At 36.1% G+C, this 19,212-nt stretch overlaps 1 protein-coding gene across 3 annotated transcripts in view; it reads right to left on the bottom strand.

Moving 5' to 3' along the window:
• Positions 1 to 19,212, bottom strand: part of LOC150063515 (hyaluronidase Ccc Hy-4-like) — a 36,651-nt gene that overhangs the window by 6,185 nt on the left and 11,254 nt on the right. For all 3 annotated transcript variants that reach the window (XM_090333230.1, XM_090333231.1, XM_090333232.1), the window contains exons 3-4: positions 17,519 to 17,654; positions 2,103 to 2,195 (exon numbers count right to left, since the gene is read on the bottom strand). The gene's annotated coding sequence lies outside the window, so the exon portion shown is untranslated. The remainder of the gene's footprint in view (positions 1 to 2,102; positions 2,196 to 17,518; positions 17,655 to 19,212) is intronic.

The following is a 19,212-nucleotide window of genomic DNA, read 5'->3' as shown; positions in this document are numbered from 1 at the left end:
TTCATTATATATGTATGTGTGTATATGTGTGTGTGTGTGTGTCCACATACTCTTCAATTGATGTTATAACATATCCTATAATTTTTATCAGAATGACTACAAGTTTCCATGTATGACAGTGTTGTGGGAGGAACATTCATTAGGCTATAAAGGGATGAAAACAGCATGGGTTTAGCTTTATAAAAAATGACCTTGAACAGTGTCTTAAAACAGTATTTTAAATAAGGGAATTTGTGAGCAGAAGTTGTAAAGTAGCACAGGATTTGAAGGGTTCACTGGTGACTGCCCAATAATCAGGGAAACTTCTGGTTCTCACAAACAATGTTCTTGATATTTATCAAGAATATAAATGAACAGTTAACTTTGTAACAAATGCGAAGTACAAGGATCTGTGTACCCACCAAACATTTCATTTTCAAAGATATTTCGGTAAGCTCTGTGAACAGCATGTACTTTTCCATGTAGATTCAGAACATTTTTACTAACTTCACAATATGTGAAAAGATACAGTGGTACAGAGAGAACAGCTTCTCTGGTGTAAGAAGCAGAATCCAGATCTGTTTTAGATTCAAGAATTTTTAAGGTCTGATTTAGCATTTTAATAACCCATATTCCTTGTATTTTATCAACAGTTTGTACTTTTCCATCCTAATTCAGAACAGTTTACTTACTCCACAATAGGTGAACAGACATAGTGGTAACCAAGAGATAGAACAACTCTGGTGTAAAAAAGCAGAATCTCAATCTATCGTTGGTTGGAGAACTTTTTTTTTCTTTTTGCCAGTCCTGAGCTTGAGCTCAGGGCCTGAGGACTCTCCTTGGATTTTTCTCAAGGCTAGAACTCTAGCACTTGAGCCTCAGCATCACTCTGGCTATTTTCTAAGTATGTAGTACCAAGGAATCGAACCCGGGCATGCTACCACTAGGCCAAACTCCCGGCCCCTTTTCTTTTTTTTAATTGTAATTAATAGAAGTATTAGTTATACTCGCCAGATAGAAGGTGCATTACTTTACATACATTGATATCCCTTCTCATGTTTTTGTCCCCATTTTCCTCCCCCATCTCTTCCCCTGATCTTGTTTCCCCCTTTCCTATTTCAAATAAACAAATCAAGGTATATTGGTTGGAGAACTTTTAAAGTTTAATTTAGTATGTTTAACAACCCATATTCCTTGTTTCTCTGGAGAAAAATTCATCAAAACACTATGCTTGGAGAGCAGCAGTGTCCTTGAGCTCCCTCTGCTAGTGTTTAATTAATCTAAAAAAAAAAATCTAAAAAAATCATTCCTCTGAACAGAAAACGAAAACAGTAACTCACAAAATATTCAGTTCATTTAGTAAATACTTGTGATTGTAATGAGGTAATCTATGTCTCCTCCTAGGGGCTCAAGGGATAAGCATTGCTGCTTAGTCCTCGGGAAAACCAGTGTCTATAGGACAGTGGAGTTCACACCACGCTGACTGCCAGCTCTCGGGATCGCTGTGACTCATCATGGTAAAATGAAAAGGCAAAGGTTATTCTCTCTTCTATGGCAATTCCTCCCTCAACACCCACTTAACAAACACAAAACTCCTCATAAAGAAATGAAGATGTTTGTGGTTCTGCTTCATTGAGGAAGATTAAATTTTCTAATCTTGGAAAGGGAGTGGAAAGGGGAAGTGTAGAATTGAAGAGAGGAGTGACTGGGTTCTTTTTTCTTTCTTTTTTTTTTTTTTTGCCAGTCCTGGGCCTTGAACTCAGGGCCTTAGCAATATCCTTGGACTTTCTCAAGGCTGGAGCTCTACCACTTGAGCCACAGCGCCACTGCCAGCTTTATTCTATGCATGTAGTATTGAGGAATTGAACCCAGGTTTTCGTGCATGCTAGGCAAGCACTCTACCACTAGGCCAAGCTCCCAGCCTCTGGAGTGACTGGATTCTTGAGGTTGTTAGGCTGGTTTCATTCCCACCTATCAAGAAGCCAAGCAGAGAGCAGGACATTTGACAAGGTATACATTAAGTGGTTGGTGTCTTTATTTTGATTGTTTTGCCCCCTTAACCTTGGAGAAGGACTCCAGAACTAAGTACACAAGCATTCTGCACAAGCCACAACCCAGATTACCTTCAACTAGGCAATATAATTTGAATATCTGGCATGAATCCCTTCTTCCATTCCTCCTTAGTGATGATGATACAGGACGAACTTCATAATGCCCTAGGAAATGTGAGCAGTAACATTAATAGCTGTCTAGTAATTAATATTATACATGCTGAAGAGAGAATTCAGAGCAAATAGTATGTCAAGAAAAGTGGTGCAACTTTTCAAATCATGTAACTTACACCCTCTATTGATAAATAGACAGCCATAAAAAAAGATATCTAGACACATTTCTGATAAGTACTAAAATAATGTGCCACATGCTAGATATTTTCATAGATGCAAATGTCACCCTGTTTCCTGCATAAAACTTCTAGTGCTTCTTAAAGCTAATGCATATTTGTAATGTTCTACTTCTGTTTTCTTTGCTTTAAAAATCAAAGCTAAAAATGAAAGGACCTCTAGGATATAGAAACAAAAGCCATATAATGTGTGATTATTGTCCTTAATGTTCTGTTATTTCTCATCTCTTTTGCTGTCCCTTTGTTATCTCATATTGTTACAGTATCTTAACTTGTTATCGGATATATTGTATGTATGTTTATTTGGTTATTTGAAATAGGATAGGGAAGGGGGTAAACCAAGATGAGGGGCAGGGGTGGGGGGAGGGAAATGGGGACCAAAAAATGAGAAAGGGTATCAATGTTTGTGAAGTAATGCACCTTCTATCTGGTGAATATAATGTAACCCTTCTATTAATTACAATAAAAATATATGTTAAAAAAAGAAAAAATCAAAGCTGCTATTTCAGAATCAGAAAGTATCCTAATTCTCTGAAATGAAATGAAGGGAAAATGGTATCAAGGAAGAATTGATTATTTCAAATGAATGAAAATATGAGTAGTTAGTTAAGCATGGGAAAGGCAGATATGTAGAGGTGGAAATATAAAAATTATTATGAGTGCAGAAGGACCTCAGCATTATCAACAAGCAACAATCTGGCACAGCTTTCAACAAGAATTATTGCTGAGTATTTCTTTAGATGATGTAGAAATTCATATAAATGAAAAATATCTGAAAATTCCTTTACTAATTGATTTCTATGAGGCCAAGGCATAGTCATTGCTCTGAGAAAACAATGTGATCACTAAGTAGGAAATATATTCATTCATCAGAATTGCAACTAAAATGATGAAGCAAGCCTCTGTTGACCAGTATGATGATCTGTCCTTAGGAATGTGGAATTTTTTGCATGTTAAATGGAAACTAGCAAATGAAGCCCAAAGCATATATGAATTTTAAACTAAATGCAATCAGTTTATTGTAATCTAGCATTTTCTTCTGTAGGCTGAGGTTGTCCGGGTGCCTAATGCCTTATTCTAGCTCAGTTCAAGGAACGTCAAGGAGCAAAAGGAAGTAGAGCTCTGTTTGTACACTGGAAATGAAGCAGTCTAGACCATTACAGGATTTGTCGTTGTTGTTGTTGTTGATTGTCTGCTGGTCCTGAGGCTTAAACTCAGCCAGTCCCTTGAGCCTCTCTGTGCTCTAGACCAGTGCTCTGCCACTTGAGTCACAGCACCACTTTCAGTTTTTTCTGAGTAGTTAATTGGAGATAAGGGTCTCATGGTCTTGCCTGCCCTTGGCTGGCTATGAACTGCAATCCTCAGATCTCAGGCACATTTACAGATTGAATGAGATACTTGAGCATAGAAAATTTCTTTTGATCCTAGCATTGTGATGTTTCATCATTCTTGATTTGAAGATGGTAAAACTGAAACTAAGGAGTTAGCCCCCCCTTAGACAGATTAATCTAATAAGTAAATAAGTAGAAAATGGAGTGCAGGTCATCAGAATTTCAATTTGCATACTGCTCTCTACTCTAGCTATCTAATTCCAGCGAGAGTTTGTTGAAAGAAAAATCTGTTTGATTTTTAACATTGTGTATGGAAGGAGTATTAAAACACAAGAAACAAGTATTATTTATCTATGTGGTTTACATTAGAAAAACCCCACTTCTTCATTGCTCAATTTTATATAAAGGATTCTAATATGATTAACTAGCTCTAGTTGCTAATAAGGGAGGTCACAGCTCAGTTTCTGACTTATTCTGAGATCAATACAGTAATAAGAACAACAATCACATAATCCAAGCCTCTGACTACCAAGGCTTCCCACATCCTGAAATGCTCCTGTCTTCAGTAGAGCTGGTAACCACACAAAACTGACAAATGAAAAGAAAGCACATGCGGTTTGTAAAGCTCTTTATAGAGTTAAGGTAAGCAAATTTAGTTGTAGCAAAACACTCAAGGAACAAAAGTCCTTTGAAATAAACATTACTAAATTTGCTGAAACACTGTGGATTTTTTCTTGACCACAAAGCAGTCCCCTAGTAATCAGTTTTGAATGCTGACAGACTTGTTTTCTTCCTGGTTTCCTATTTCTGACTTCTCTAATTCCTTTCTTTAGCAAGCGTAAGAATATTCCAAACTAATTCTTTCCAAGGACTCTTGTCAGCAGTCATGAAAACTCTAAATGCTATTTTCTTTTGGCCAGTCACTAGTGAGGTCAGTGTTGGGCTTAAGTCACATTTTCTATTTGAACAGCTTCACAACTGGTGAAATGTAAAGTTCTAGATTAATGAAGTCTCAAGTTTTTAAACTCAATTATGTTATTCCTCTTAGAACACAGACAGAAAATCTATGCTAAAATTCTAGCTATTTTGTATTTTGGATATATTTGAATTCATTGGTCTGATATTTCATTTTTATAAAGAGTTTCAAATTAAAGTTTTAAAAATGCAAAGCTCTAGTAATTTAAAATTATTATACAGTGAGATAATGCAAGACTTTTGAACCACAGAATTAAACTCTCCATTTTGTTGTTATTACATTATACACATTCAAATACATACAAACACACACACACACACACACACACACACACATGCACACTCACCACACACACAGCAAAGTACTTTCTGGTGGAAGTTCTTACTGAAATAACTAAAATACCTTGGGACATTTTATTGAAAGGATTGATTTAAAAGTAGTTGTACTTGGTGGTAAATCAACACACTTTATTTCGTTGCTGCAGATTTGACACACACATGAAAACTTCTCTTCAGGCACTTACAGAGTTACCTGTCCAACACTGAAATGTTTTTATCTATACAAGTCATAGCAGTTAAAAATCATAGGTCATTTAAAAAAAAATCTCCTTACAGGGGCCAGGAGTTTGGCCTAGTGGTAGAGTGCTTGCCTAGCATGCACGAAGACCGGGGTTCAAGTCCTTGGTACCACATACTTAGAAAAAGCCTGAAGAGGTGTTGAGGCTCAAGTGGTAGAGTTCTAGCCTTGAGAAAAATCCAAGGAGAGTCCTCAGGCCCTAAGCTCAAGCCCAGGACTGGCAAAAAAAATCTCCTTACATAAATTTTTTTATTGTAATTAATAAAAGGATTGCATGATATTTGCCAGATACTTACATAAATTTTAAAGAGCCTTTCTATCTGATTCTCCATTCTCTTTTTAAATTTTCATTTGATGTTTATGTTACTTTAAACTTCCAAGCAACATAGATCATGATATTACATGGACCAGTCTGGTAACACTTTTTTTGTGTTGAAAATGCATATACTACCTTTTGTCCTAGCATTTTAATTTTCTTCATAGCTCTACTTATCTAGCTCTTCCTTAGGGAAATCTTTTAATGACCCTGGTAGAGTTGAGCAATCTCCCCGGAGGTATGTGTGTGTATGCGTGCTTAGCAGTTAAAACTTCATTTCAATGATTAATCCATGTAATCACCAAAGGCTACTATGTACAGAACCAAGAGATGGAGTTTTGGTCAAATCCCCTGACAGACAGATGTCCTTGTGCTCAGCCTGCAGGCAATCTGTAATGGTTTGAATCTGGAGTGTCTCTCAAGGATTATGTGATGAACTTGGACCCCCAAAGTGCTAAGATGGCCCCTGAGAGTGCTGCCCTTATCAGTTGAGTTGGTTAACCTTCGGTATAACTGGAGTAAGTAGATTATTAGGGCAGGGCCTTCAATGGTGTATCTTATCCTTAGCCCTTTGTCTCTTTGGTGTCTCTCTACTAAAAGATTATAAGATGCTTTTGCTTGACTATATATTTTCTGCCATGATGTCTGCCTCAACTTGGGCCAAAGGCAATGACATCAGTTGAGTATAAACTGCAACTTCTGAAATCATAAACAGAAATAAATCGTTCCAACTTTAAATTGAGTTCTCTCAGTTATTGTATCATGGAGACACAGAGCTGATTTTTTTTTCTTCTTTCATTTCTCCTTCTTTTCTTTTGGTTTCAAATTCACTATGTAGCCCACTAAGGCCTAGAATTTGTAATCCTGCTGCGATATCCTAAGTGCTGGCATCACAGGCAGATACTACCAAGCCTGGCTCCACCAGGGTCTTCTTTCTTGCTTTGACTGCCTTCACCTTATTAATACATTCCACCAGAAACCCACAGGCCACATTCCCAGTGATTGCCTAAAGAACAGGCAAATTCATCGTGACTAATCTTAGAATTACTGCCTCTTTCACAGACAGGTTATATTTTCCTGCCTTCAGCACTGGCCTTTACCCTTTCACTCACCTAATACTCTAGTCTTTTGGGGCCAAAATGTTTTAAATGTATCAAAATTAGGAGTGTCCAAGTAGGACAATCAGTTTATGCTTCATCAGTTTCTGAAGTGTTGACAGGATTTGGCTTTGGGGAGTTTCCTTGGGATCGCCTGATTGTTCTCTTGGCTGTAAATGCAACTATTAAAGGCTCCTCAGCATATTAACATTGAATGCACATCATTTATTCCTATATTTTGTTCATGAATGTCCTACCACTAGATTATACTGGCATGTATACAGTGTCAATAATGAGGCAAGAACTATAAATGCAATAGGGGCTTTGATGCAAGGAGGACAAACTTAATAAATGAATCACATTTAAAAAGTAATTCAAGGTACAGATCAGCACTGCTCATGGAAACATGAGAAGTCCTGAGAACACAGGCATTTATATTTTCTATGCAGTCTGCTGCTTAGACTGCACACCCAGCTCTTACCACACTTGCTTTAATGGGGTCTCACTGTTGTTCTTGGCCATCCTGGATGGTGATTCTCTTATTCCCACTTCTCACTTGAGCTAGCATGAGAAGCAAGCACTATCACATCCAAGTTTTTTGTTTGTTTGTTTTTCTGTTGAGTTTGAGTCTGGCAAACATTTTATCCAGCCTGGCCTGGAATCATTATCCTTGTGATCTCGGGCTACTGGCAAACAAGCTGTAGAGCCTATATATTGTTAATAGGAAACTCACAGTAAAAGACATTAACTATGCAACTAATCTGGATACGTGAAAATATCAGTCATGAAAGACAAAAAGGAAAAATAAGTATGGAATCTGTGTGGATTAAAAGAAATAAAAAAAACATAGTAATTAAATATCAGGCATGCTCAGGAACTGGATCATGGACAACAGGTGAAACTACATACTATACTACAGACAACTACATTAAAGTAATGTTAATGAAGTTAATCATTGTCTTATGACTTCATACCACTATATTAAGAATATCTTTAACTTAGGAAATAACAAGGAATTGGGGGTAAAAAAGTATAATGTTTACAACCATATCCCAAGTAATTTGTAATAAAAAATAATCATGACAACAACAACAAACATAAGAAATAAAAGAAAGGGAAAGAAGGAAGGAATTAAAGACAGGGAGTAAGGAAAAGAGGGGGGAAAAGAAATAAGGAAGGAAATAGGGAGATCGAAATGAAGAAAGTGAAGAAGGAAGAAAGGGAAAAAAGGACTAATCCTAACTCAAGAACTGAGATCTGAGGATCAAGGTTCAATGCTAGCCCAGGCAGAAAAGTACCTGAGACTCTTATCTCAGATTAACCTCTAGAAAACAAAGGTAGGGCTGAAGAGCTCAGGGCAGTGTCCAGGCCAAGTTCAAGCTCCATAACCACCCCCCCCCCAAAAAAAAAGAAAGAAAAAAAGGAAGAAGGAAATGGGGACCAAGACATGAGAAAGGGTATCAATGTATGTGAAGTAATGCACCTTCTGTTGGGTGAACATAATGTAACCCTTCTATTAATTACAATTAAAAAATATATGAAAAAAAGGAAGATAGAAGAAAGGGAGGGAGAGGGGATATTGAGGGAGTGGAGGGAGATAACATCAAAAGAAAATAATGGATGAATCTCCTTAAAATATGTACACACATGTTTCTTATAACATTCCTATAAAACTTCAGTAGGACATTTATTTCTAAATATGTAGTCAATAAGAACAATTATCTGGAATTTTAAAATTTCAGCTAGCATTTCATCTCATTATTAAAAATCAAGAAGCCTTATGAAATAAACACAAACATCAGTGAAGAAATCTGTCCTCATAATGTTCTCAGATTTCCTGTTATGAAAATATAAAGCAAAATAGAGAAATGAGTTTATATGAAATTAAAATAATTGCTTATCATTAACACATTTAACTGAATACTTTTACAACAATATAAATTTTGGTCATAATTACAACACCTTTATCTAGGACACAACCTAAAAGTGGCTCAACATTTTATGGAAATAGCATTTTAAACTAATTCAAATCACCAAGTATATGGTGAAGTCTAGCAAATGCTAGCAGATGCACTAAGCACCTGGAAAACAAAATATAGAAACTTAAAACTTATCTGTAAAGAGTTTAGGATCTTATATACCTAAAAATGTTTACATTCATGAGCTAAAAAGTAAATTGAGAGGATATAGTTTAGTGCACAAATGTTAAGTATGGATGAATTCTGTTCAGTGAAGTATAATAAAGGCCAAAAGGCCATATATGCAACTTTTAATTTTCTAGAAGCCACATTAAAGTAAGTAAAAGAAATATATGTTAATTTTGTAATGTTTTATTTAATCCAATATATATATAAATATATATATAAATACATCACCATAGTAAAATAAAAGAAAATGTGTTTATGATACTAAATCCATTAGCACAACGATATTCATTGCAGCACTATTTACCATAGCAAAGACATGGAACCAACCCAGATGTCCCTCAGTTGATGAGTGGATCAACAAGTTGTGGTATTTGTACACAATGGAATTCTATGCTGCTGTCAGAAAGAATGACATTGCCCCATTTGTTAGGAAATGGAAAGACTTAGAAAAAATCATATTAAGTGAAGTAAGCCAGACTAAAGGAACTTAGGCTCAATGGTTTCCCTCATTTGTCATAATCAGTAGAAACCTTGGGCTCTCCTCGCAGAGATTTGCAATAGAGCAAAACCTTGATACAAAAGGCCATATAGTAGGATGCTAAATGAAAAGATCTCTAGGATATGGAAACATAAGCCATATAATGAATGATTGTTGTTATCTCTCATCTCTTTTGCTGTCTCTTGGTTATCTCATATTGTTACGGTATCTCACTTTGTTACCTGATATATCAGATATATTTGTATTTGGTTATTTGAAATTGGATAGGGAACGGGGGAAAACAAGATGAGGGGTGGGAATGGGGGGGAGGGAAACGGGGACCAAGACATGTGAAAGGGTATCAATATATGGGAATTAATGTACCATCTATCTGGCAAATATCATGTAACCCTTCTATTAATTACAATAAAAAATATATGAAAAAAAGAAATATATGTTAATTTTGTAATGTTTTATTTAATCTAATATATCAAAAATATTACCTCAAAGTAAGTAAGTATAAAACTAATGGCATTTTATATTATTTGTACTATATACTGAGATGTCTGATATATATTTCATACTTCATTCAGAACAACTATACTTCAGGTATTATCACATGGAGCCAGTGGCCACTATTTCAGACACACAAAGTGTAAATAGTTGTGGGAGAATTTCCTCCATCAAAATAGTACAATGACTTAGAAATTGAATCTATAATTAATGAATATAAGCCACATTTTTCATGTTCTCAGCATCCTGTGATGAGATCAAAAAGCCCTGCAAATGAGCTTTAAAATAAACATCAATTAAATTTGATGAACTTGTTCTCTTTTGTATTTCATGGGACAAAAGTCTGTTGTGAAATTTGCTTTCATTACAATTTTTTTTATTTTATTGTAAAGGTGATATACAGAGGAGGTGCAATTACAGGTAGGGTAATGAGTACATTTCTTTTTGAGCAGTGTTACCCCCTCCCTTGTTTTCTCCATTTTCCTTCCCTCAGACTCCTGTTCCCCCTAAGTTGTCAAGTTCATTTTTAAAATAGTGTCTAGTGAATGTCACTGTTGCATTGTCACCCTTTGTCATACCTTGTTCCAAATCAGGTAAACTTGTATACAAGACCAAGAAAATCAAATCAGAAACAGTGACCACAGGGAATAAACTGGGGGGGGGGAGGGCAATGAAAGAAAATAGAATTAACAGTAAACAGTATGCTAAAATATTTTTAAGAAAATAGAAGGCAGGGAATGTGCCTTAGTGGTAGAGTGTTGGCCTAGCATGCATGAAGCTCTGGGTTCAATTCCTCAGTACCGCATACACAGAAAAATTGAAAGTTGCACTGTGGCTCACGTGGTAGAGTGCTAGCCTTGAGCAGAAGCAGCTCAGGGATAGTGCCCAGGCCCTGAGTTCAAGAGAGAGAGAGAGAGAGAGAGAGAGAGAGAGAGAGAGAGAGAGAGAGAGAGAGAGAGGGAGGGAGGGAGGGAGGGAGGGAGGGAGGGAGGGAGGGAGGGAGGGAGGGAGGGAGGGAGGGAGGGAGGCAGGAAGGGAGGGAGGCAGGAAGGGAGGGAGGCAGGAAGGAAGGAAGAAAACGTAAAAGAAAAAAGTCCAACAAAGACCCCAGAAACCTTGTGATTCCATATCATGGAGTTCATTTCCATTAGCATCATTTTAGAGAGTCATATGTACATAGCTATTAGGGTATTGTGATCTTCTGCTAGGACTATCCTAGACATATACTAATTATTATAAATGAGGGAAACTATGTAGTCTATGCTTCTTTGAGTCTGGCTTACTTCTGATTTTTTTCTAAGTCTCAATTTCCTTATAAATGTCATTCTTTCTGATGGAAGCCTAGAGTTCCATTGTATATTACATATTGGATTTTCTTGATTCATTCATCTACAGAAGGGCATCTGGGTTGGGCCTATATCAAATAATGCTTCAAGGAACATAGTTGTGCTGGTAGCTTTAGTGTGGCCTTGTTTGTCATCATTGGGTAAATGCCCAGGAGTGGGATTGCTGGGTTATCATTTAAGAATCTTGAGGACTGAGAAGCCACTTAAAGGGATGCATCATCACTGATATTCACAGTACACCCCAACCCTGAAGGTAAAGCATCAAAATTGGTACTTCAGAAGCCAGTCATCAGTGGCTCACATCTATAATTTTAATGAGATCTGGTCTGGGGATCTCAGTTTAGAGCCAGACAGGCAGACAAAACTAGGAGTCTTTTATCTTCAATTTACCAACAAAATATCAGAATTGCAGACGTGGTTCAACTGGTAAAGTATCAGCACCCGGGGCAACAGTGTAAGGTTTTGTATTTGGGGACACGGACACACACACACCCACACACACACACACACACACACACACACACACACACACACACACACACACACACACGGGCTACAACAGTACTGTGAAAAAGAAAAATAACCTTTATTTAGTTGTCACTTGAAGCTGAACTACCCATGATGCAATTGTATGAAAGAAAAGTTGTTTTTAGGAATGGTAATGATCTTTTTAAAAGGCTAGGTCAAAGCCCAACAAAATTAACACTGGGAAATGTGTACATCCAAGGGAAAAGAGGCGGCAAGGGGAGAGGGGTACATGAATGAAGGATGATGGAGAGAATTCAGTAAATAATTCATTGTATGTACCACAAAATTAAGAAAAATAGGGAAGGAGTGGGTCAAAGGCGAATGACAATGTTGAAGGGACAACACTGATCAAGGTGCAGTGTATACCTCCTGTGTACTACTTAAAGATTATAAGCAGTTTTAAAAGAAATAGATCCCCACTTTAGTCTACTCTTCCTGGGGCAAATCATTTCAATCCATTAGGCCTACAACTGGTTTTTCATCTTCCAAACTCTGTCTTCCCCACTCTATTAATGAAATTAATATTATCTTTCATCTCTTCCTTCTCCTTAAGTACTCCCACCACATATTAGTCCAGTAGACTACATCTTGGAAATTCTATTTCTGTTGTATGCCACTCAATTATCTCCTCTTTCACATTCTGAATGTCATATTCCAAATCTGTCTTTTACCCTTCTAAGATTTCAACAATTGATTCATATGGAGACACAGAATCTTTGCCATAGAAGCCATTTTAAATACGTGTGGTACATGAAATTGCTTTGCTAGCCTATTTTTATTAAAGTATAATTCTTTGCCCCAAAACTTCTACTACTTCCCCACTGTGTACAATCCAAACCTACTAAGCTGTGGTGTTGAGTCTCAGTGCATTATTAATCTCTATCTGACTCATGCTGCTCCTGAGCATTCCACTGTGTGATCACAGCTCCACTCATCCTGACCCCATCATTTGGCCTACACCCTTCACTCAGCCAGAAACCTTTCCCTGACTCATCTCGTTACCTGTCTTTCCAGAATTGTTCAGCTTTAGTGTTCTTCTTTCTAGTCTTCCTTGAAACGTCCACGATGACTTTACTTAAAGATACCACTATGGAAATAACTTCCAAATGCCAGTCTATATGCTCTTGGTAACAAGCCATGGGATAAATATTTATCTCATTTTCTTTTTTTGCCAGTCCTGGGCACTGTCCTTGGGCTTTCTCAAGGCTAGAGCTCTACCGCTTGAGCCTCAGCACCACTTCCAGCTTTTATTCTATGTATGTGGTACCAAGGAATCGAACCTGGGTCTTTGTGCATGTTAGGCAAGCACTCTCCCAGTAGGCCAAACTCCCGGCCCTTTGATTCTTATATTCTATCTATCTATCTATCTATCTATCTATCTATCTATCTATCCATCCATCCATCCATCCATCCATCCATCCATCCATCCATCTATCTATCTATCTATCTATCTATCTATCTATCTATCTATCTATCTATCTATCTATCTATTGCCAGTCCTGGGGCTTTAACTCAGGGCCTGAGCACTGTTCTTGGGCTTTCTCAAGGCTAGGGCTCTACCACTTGACCCACAGCACCACTTCCAGCTTTTTTCTGTATTCTGTATGTATTATCGAGGAATCCAACCGGGAGTGCAAGCTAGGCAAGCACCCTACCATTAGGCCAACCTCCCAGCCTATATTCAATTTATATGCTGGCATGAAAAATATAATTTAAAATGTCAAGATGATACAAAATCCTTTAAAGGATAGGAGAGTCTAAAAAAATGAAACAGACTTGCTATGTCATTTGCCATGCAGAAGCTCTGCAGTTTAATGCAGCTCCATTTGTCCAAACTTTCATTAATTTGCTGTGTCCTAGTATATCTCCTATTCCTTCCTATAAAATTTTCAGGGTATGTCTGGACATACTAAAGCTACTAGTACAACAATGTTCATTGCAGCATTATATACCATAGCTAAGATATAGAACCAACCCAGATGCCCCTCAGTGGATAAATGATCAAAAAGATGTGGTAATTATACACAATGGAATTCTATGCTGCCATCAGAAAGAATGACATTTCCCCATTTGTAAGGAAATGTAAAGACTTGGAAAAAAATCATATTAAGTGAAATAAGCCAGACCCAAAGGAGCATAGGCTTCATGGTTTCTCTCATTTGTAATAATTAGTATATGTCTAGGATTCTCCTAGCAGAGGATCACAATAGCTCAAGGACTATATACTTATGATCATACAGGATGAGGCTAAATGAAATGAACTCTAGGATATGGAAACAAGAGTTTTATCTTTGTGGTTGTTGTTCTTAATATACTATATAAAGTTAGTTCTTTTCTGTTTTTTTTCTACTTACAGTTCATCTCATGTGGTTACTGTATCTGACTTTGTTACCTGACATATTGCATATATGTTTATTTGAAGAGAAGGGGGAAAACAAGATGGTTTGGAAGGGTGGAGGAGGGAAAGGGGAACAAAAACAAGAGAAGGGGTATCAATGTTCGAGAAGCAATGTACCCATCATTACCTTATGAATGTAACTGTAACCCCTTTATGCATTATCCCAACAATAAAATACAATTTTAATGAAACAGACTAGGAACTTGTAGATAGAATAGGTTGTACAAATCTTAGCATAGAAATGAGGGCCACTTCCTTTGCCAGGTATCATTCTCAAAGGAATAAACTTATTTACACTCTCCTCAGCTGACCACTGTCAGAATAGATGAGATTCTTCTTTGATTGTAGAGTAACTAGTCTTCAAGTACATGCTTGGTGAACTGGGATTTCATGTTAACCTGTTTAAAGATGGAGAACTCCTAAATTGATAACCATACCAAGACTACATGCAACAGAAGTAGAGCCTTACTTGGCAACTAAAGTGCTACTACTAAAATTAGGGTGACACAGATGCACAGTGCACGCTGATGAGTCTTCCTGTCTTATACAAGTCTGTCAGATGATATAGACAAAGAACATCCCCAGACTCTTGATCGCTGGTTCAAAAGAGTATTGTAGCTACTGTTGCACAAAATGCAAATACAACCAAACTGTTCCAGAAAACTTTGCATAGTCACAAATGCTAAATAAGTGAAATAAAAATACAAATATTTAGGTTATAAAAATCAAACCTATGAAAATTTAAGTGTGGTGAGGTTGCTTAAACAAGGGAGATCAACTTTGTTTTTGCTCACTGAAATTTGATCATAAATACATTTTCTTTTTTCTCATATATTTTTATTGTAATTAATAGAAGGGTTACATGATATTCACCAGATAGAAGGTGTATTAATTCACATACAGTGATACCCTTTCTCATGTCTTGGTCCTCATTTCCCTCCCCTCACCCCCACCCCTCATCTTGTTTTCCCCCCTTCCCTATCCAATTTCAAATAACCAAATACAAATATATCTAATATATCAGATAACAAAGTAAGATACTGTAACAATATGAGATAATCAAGTGATAGCAAAAGAGATGAGAGATAACAGTACATTAAGGACAACAATCACTCATTATATGGCTTTTGTTTCTATATCCTAGAGGTCCTTTCATTTAGCGTCATACTATATGGCCTTATGTATCTAGGTTTTGCTCTATTGCAAATCTCTGCTAGTAGAGCCCAAAGTTTGTACTGATTATGACAAATGAGGGAAACCATTGAGCTTATGTTCTTTGAGTCTGGCTTACTTCACTTGATGTGATTTTTTCTAAGTCTTTCCATTTCCTAACAAATGGGGCAATGTCATTCTGACAGCCGCATAGAATTCCCTTGTGTACGAATACTACATGTTGTTGATCCACTCATCAACTGAGGGACATCTGGGTTGGTTCCATATCTTTGCTATGGTAAATAGTGCTGCAATGATCATCGTTGTGCTAGTGGATTTAGTATCATAAACACATTTTCTTTTATTTTACTATGGTGATGTGGTATTTATATGACATATGATTCTGGTTGAATTAACTGGCTGCCTAATATGAAATAACTTATTTTTCTTTCACACCAAAGTTCATATTAATCTTACATGTTTTTTTTCTTACATGTTATGTATACACCTTTGTAGTTGGGGTGCCAGGGAAAATACAAATATCCAGTTAAATTTGAATTCCAAATAAATACTTTGTACTACAAATAGTTCCAAATATTGTATAGGATACATTTCTACATCCTTATACTTTGTCCTTTCCTTTTTTTCTAAAGGTGTCAATCTTATTTGTGATTATACAGCTGATGTTTTTGGTGGCCTGGCATTTACTATTCTTGTGGCTGCCAACCATGCCTCATTTTTTCTTTAGAAAACCATCCCAACCATCCAGAAACAAGGACATATTAAACCCACTAGCACAACAGTGTTCATTGCAGCACTATTCACCATAGCAAAGATATGGAACCAACCTAGATGTCCCTCAGTTGATGAGTGGATCAACAAGTTGTGGTATTTGTACACAATGGAATTCTATGCTGCTGTCAGAAAGAATGACATAGCCCCATTTGTTAGGAAATGGAAAGACTTAGAAAAAATCATATTAAGTGAAGTGAGCCAGACTCAAAGGAACTTAGGCTCAATGGTTTCCCTCATTTGTCATAATCAGTAGAAACCTTGGGCTCTACTAGCAGAGATTTGCAATAGAGCAAAATCTTGATACATAAGGCCATATAATGTGAAGCTAATTGAAAGGACCTCCAGGATATTGAAACAAAAGCCATATAATGAATGATTGTTGTCCTTAATGTACTATGTTGTCTCTCATCTCCTTTGATGTCCCTTGGTTATCTCATATTGGTATAGTATCTCACTTTGTTATCTGATATATTGAATTTATTTGTATTTGGATATTTGAAATTTGATAGGGAAGGGGGGAAAACCAAGACGGGTGGGGGGTGGGGGGGAGGGAAATAGGTACCAAGACATGTGAAAGGGTATCAATGTATGTGAATTAATGCACCTTCTATCTGGCAAATATCATGTAACCCTTTTACTAATTACAATAAAAAAATTAAAAAAAAATAAAAATAAAATAAAATAAAATATGATGTAAAAATCAACATTAATAAATTCTTTAAAAAGTGAAAAAAAAAAGAAAACCATCTACATCACTGTAGGTATATGTAGTGCGAGGGGAGATGGAATTCCAGTCTGTTAACTGACTCTACAGATGTCTGTTTTAATCCTTCCATGAGCAGCTATGAGTGTCTCAAGTGCTATAGAATCAGTATTCCAGCATCCTAAACCTTTTCCAGGTTCCCTACAACTGAGAAAGCACAAATGATAGGCATAGTGGTATATGACTGGCATAGTGGCATACGATTTTCATGCTCAGTTACACAGGGAAACACAGCAGAAGCATGGAAACCCAGGCCAGCAAAAAGAGTTTGAAGGCTTGGCTTAAGCAATAGAATGTCTGACCAGAACCTTTTGAGTCTCTGAGTTTAATCCCTAGTACCATCAAAAGAAAAAACTATGTATCCATTAAAGGATCATTTTTTAGAATTGGAATATAAATTATTTGGAAGTATGAATGTCTTACAAAAATGTCCAAAATTCTGATAGTAATGACAAAGTTGATGTGATTGTATGTCAAAAAGGCTGTATTTTATATTACAAAAATTTATGTCAAATCTTCCAGAAAGCTTATTCTTTCTCTGCAACTAAATTCAAAATGGAATATCTTATTTAGCACTTTTACGGAGACTATTAACTTCTACTAAGAGATATCCTCAGCAATACTTTTACAATCAAATAAGCTGTTTGGCATAAAAGTGAATTCCTGATATTGCCTTTTAGCTATCTTTTATTAAAATCAAGAATGCTTAAAATATAACTTACTGCATTTGGTTTTATGAGACTTCCAGGACCCAATTTAATCAAGAAATGAACTTAGGTTCTCTAGGGCTTCCAGTAGATTGCATTTCCATTGAAAACTTTTGTACTTCCTTCACCTCTCACTGGGTTTTGAAAGTAGCTGAATAGAAAAAAAAAATAGGATTATGCTGCCTGAGGTGATCTTAGAATAATGGTGTTCTGAATTGGCATTTGAAGACAAATTCACATGCTTTGAAAATTTTTTTAAAGAGAAGCATTATTGACAGCAGAAAGAAAAGCCATAATTCAGAGTTCTGCTGCAGCTACATTTAATAACCTTTAAAATTAGGCATAGTAACAGCATAATGTCCCTCAAGTCATTAGAAAGCTAAGTACAGTAAGCCTTTCTACTAGAAATTATACAAATAGAAGCTAGAGTGAAGGAAAGTAAGAATTTCATTGTTACCAAAAGAACGTGGAACATAATGGAACAACAGCAAGAGGGAACTGAGAGAAAATCAAGTTGGCCTTCTAAAGCACATCTTAGAAATGAAATCAAAATCTTTTAAGAAGAGTACAGCAGTAACAAAAACCTAAATAACAGGACAGTGTGATAAAAATATTTAGAAAATAATCATCCATGGGTTAATGTTTTGAGGTAGCAAAAAAATAGATGAATGCATAAAGCAAATATTCCACATATACCATGAAGAGTCTCAGTCATAAAGAAAATAAAATTGTCATTTACAAGAAAGAGTATAGAGCTGAAGACCATCCTGTTAAATAAGAAAGCTCAAAAATCCAAATATAATGTGTTTTTGCTCATTTGTAAAAATTCAGCCTATAATACATGACTATAACTGTGGGATTGTTGAGAGGATTAGGGTATGGGAAAAGATGGAAGAAAGTGATGGAAGATGAGTGAGATGAAAATACACAGTATCTCTGTGTGAAGATGACATAAGGAAACTTACTAAACAGCAGTGGGATAGTGTTGGCAGATATAGTACCAACAATAGGTGAGGTACATTTAATTAAATCAATCTCATATAAACATGTAAATTTCCACAATGAAACCTTCTTTTCACAATTAAAATATTCTAAGAGATAAATGAATCTCAGGAAAGTAAAACACACCTTGTTGAGGGTTTAGTACCAGCATGGGAAAAACAAAGAACATGAATGAGAGTAAATATGTCTGAAGTACCTTATACTCATGTATGAAACCAACTGAAATAGTTTTAAGAAGAGAGAAATATCAGGAAGAGAGATGGAAGGATAAGGCAGGCTGACGGGGTATAGAATTGTTGCAACTTATACATCAAATATATGCTAATAAAATACCTACAAGAAAAATAAAGTGTTCTTATATAAGCAAACTATAATATTGGTTGCCATCTTTTTTTCACCCTCTAGTTGATTTTATCATTTGTAGCTCTAAGTCACAAACACATCTATTTTTACTTGAGAAATTGGTAAATTGATTTAATGCATATTTCAAATGACCACTAAAATATTCAAAGTAACTTCTAAGTATTTAATGCTGCAATTCTGCAATAGAAATATATTTGACTACTTAAATATGATTAGTTATTCCTAGGAAATATGGAACATTCAGTAATGGTTGCTATTTTCAAAAGAAAACAGATTGTTATGTATTGGAAGTGAAATGAAACTAAAATTGGAGAGGAAGTGGTAACTGGAAAAAGATATTCCAA

This window comes from Megascapheus bottae, chromosome 5, assembly GCF_031878675.1.
Source record: "Megascapheus bottae isolate mThoBot1 chromosome 5, mThoBot2.hap1, whole genome shotgun sequence".
Taxonomy (NCBI): domain Eukaryota; kingdom Metazoa; phylum Chordata; class Mammalia; order Rodentia; family Geomyidae; genus Megascapheus; species Megascapheus bottae.
The sequence above is the reverse complement of the archived record's forward strand: the minus strand, read 5'-3'. Positions and strand labels throughout refer to the sequence as shown.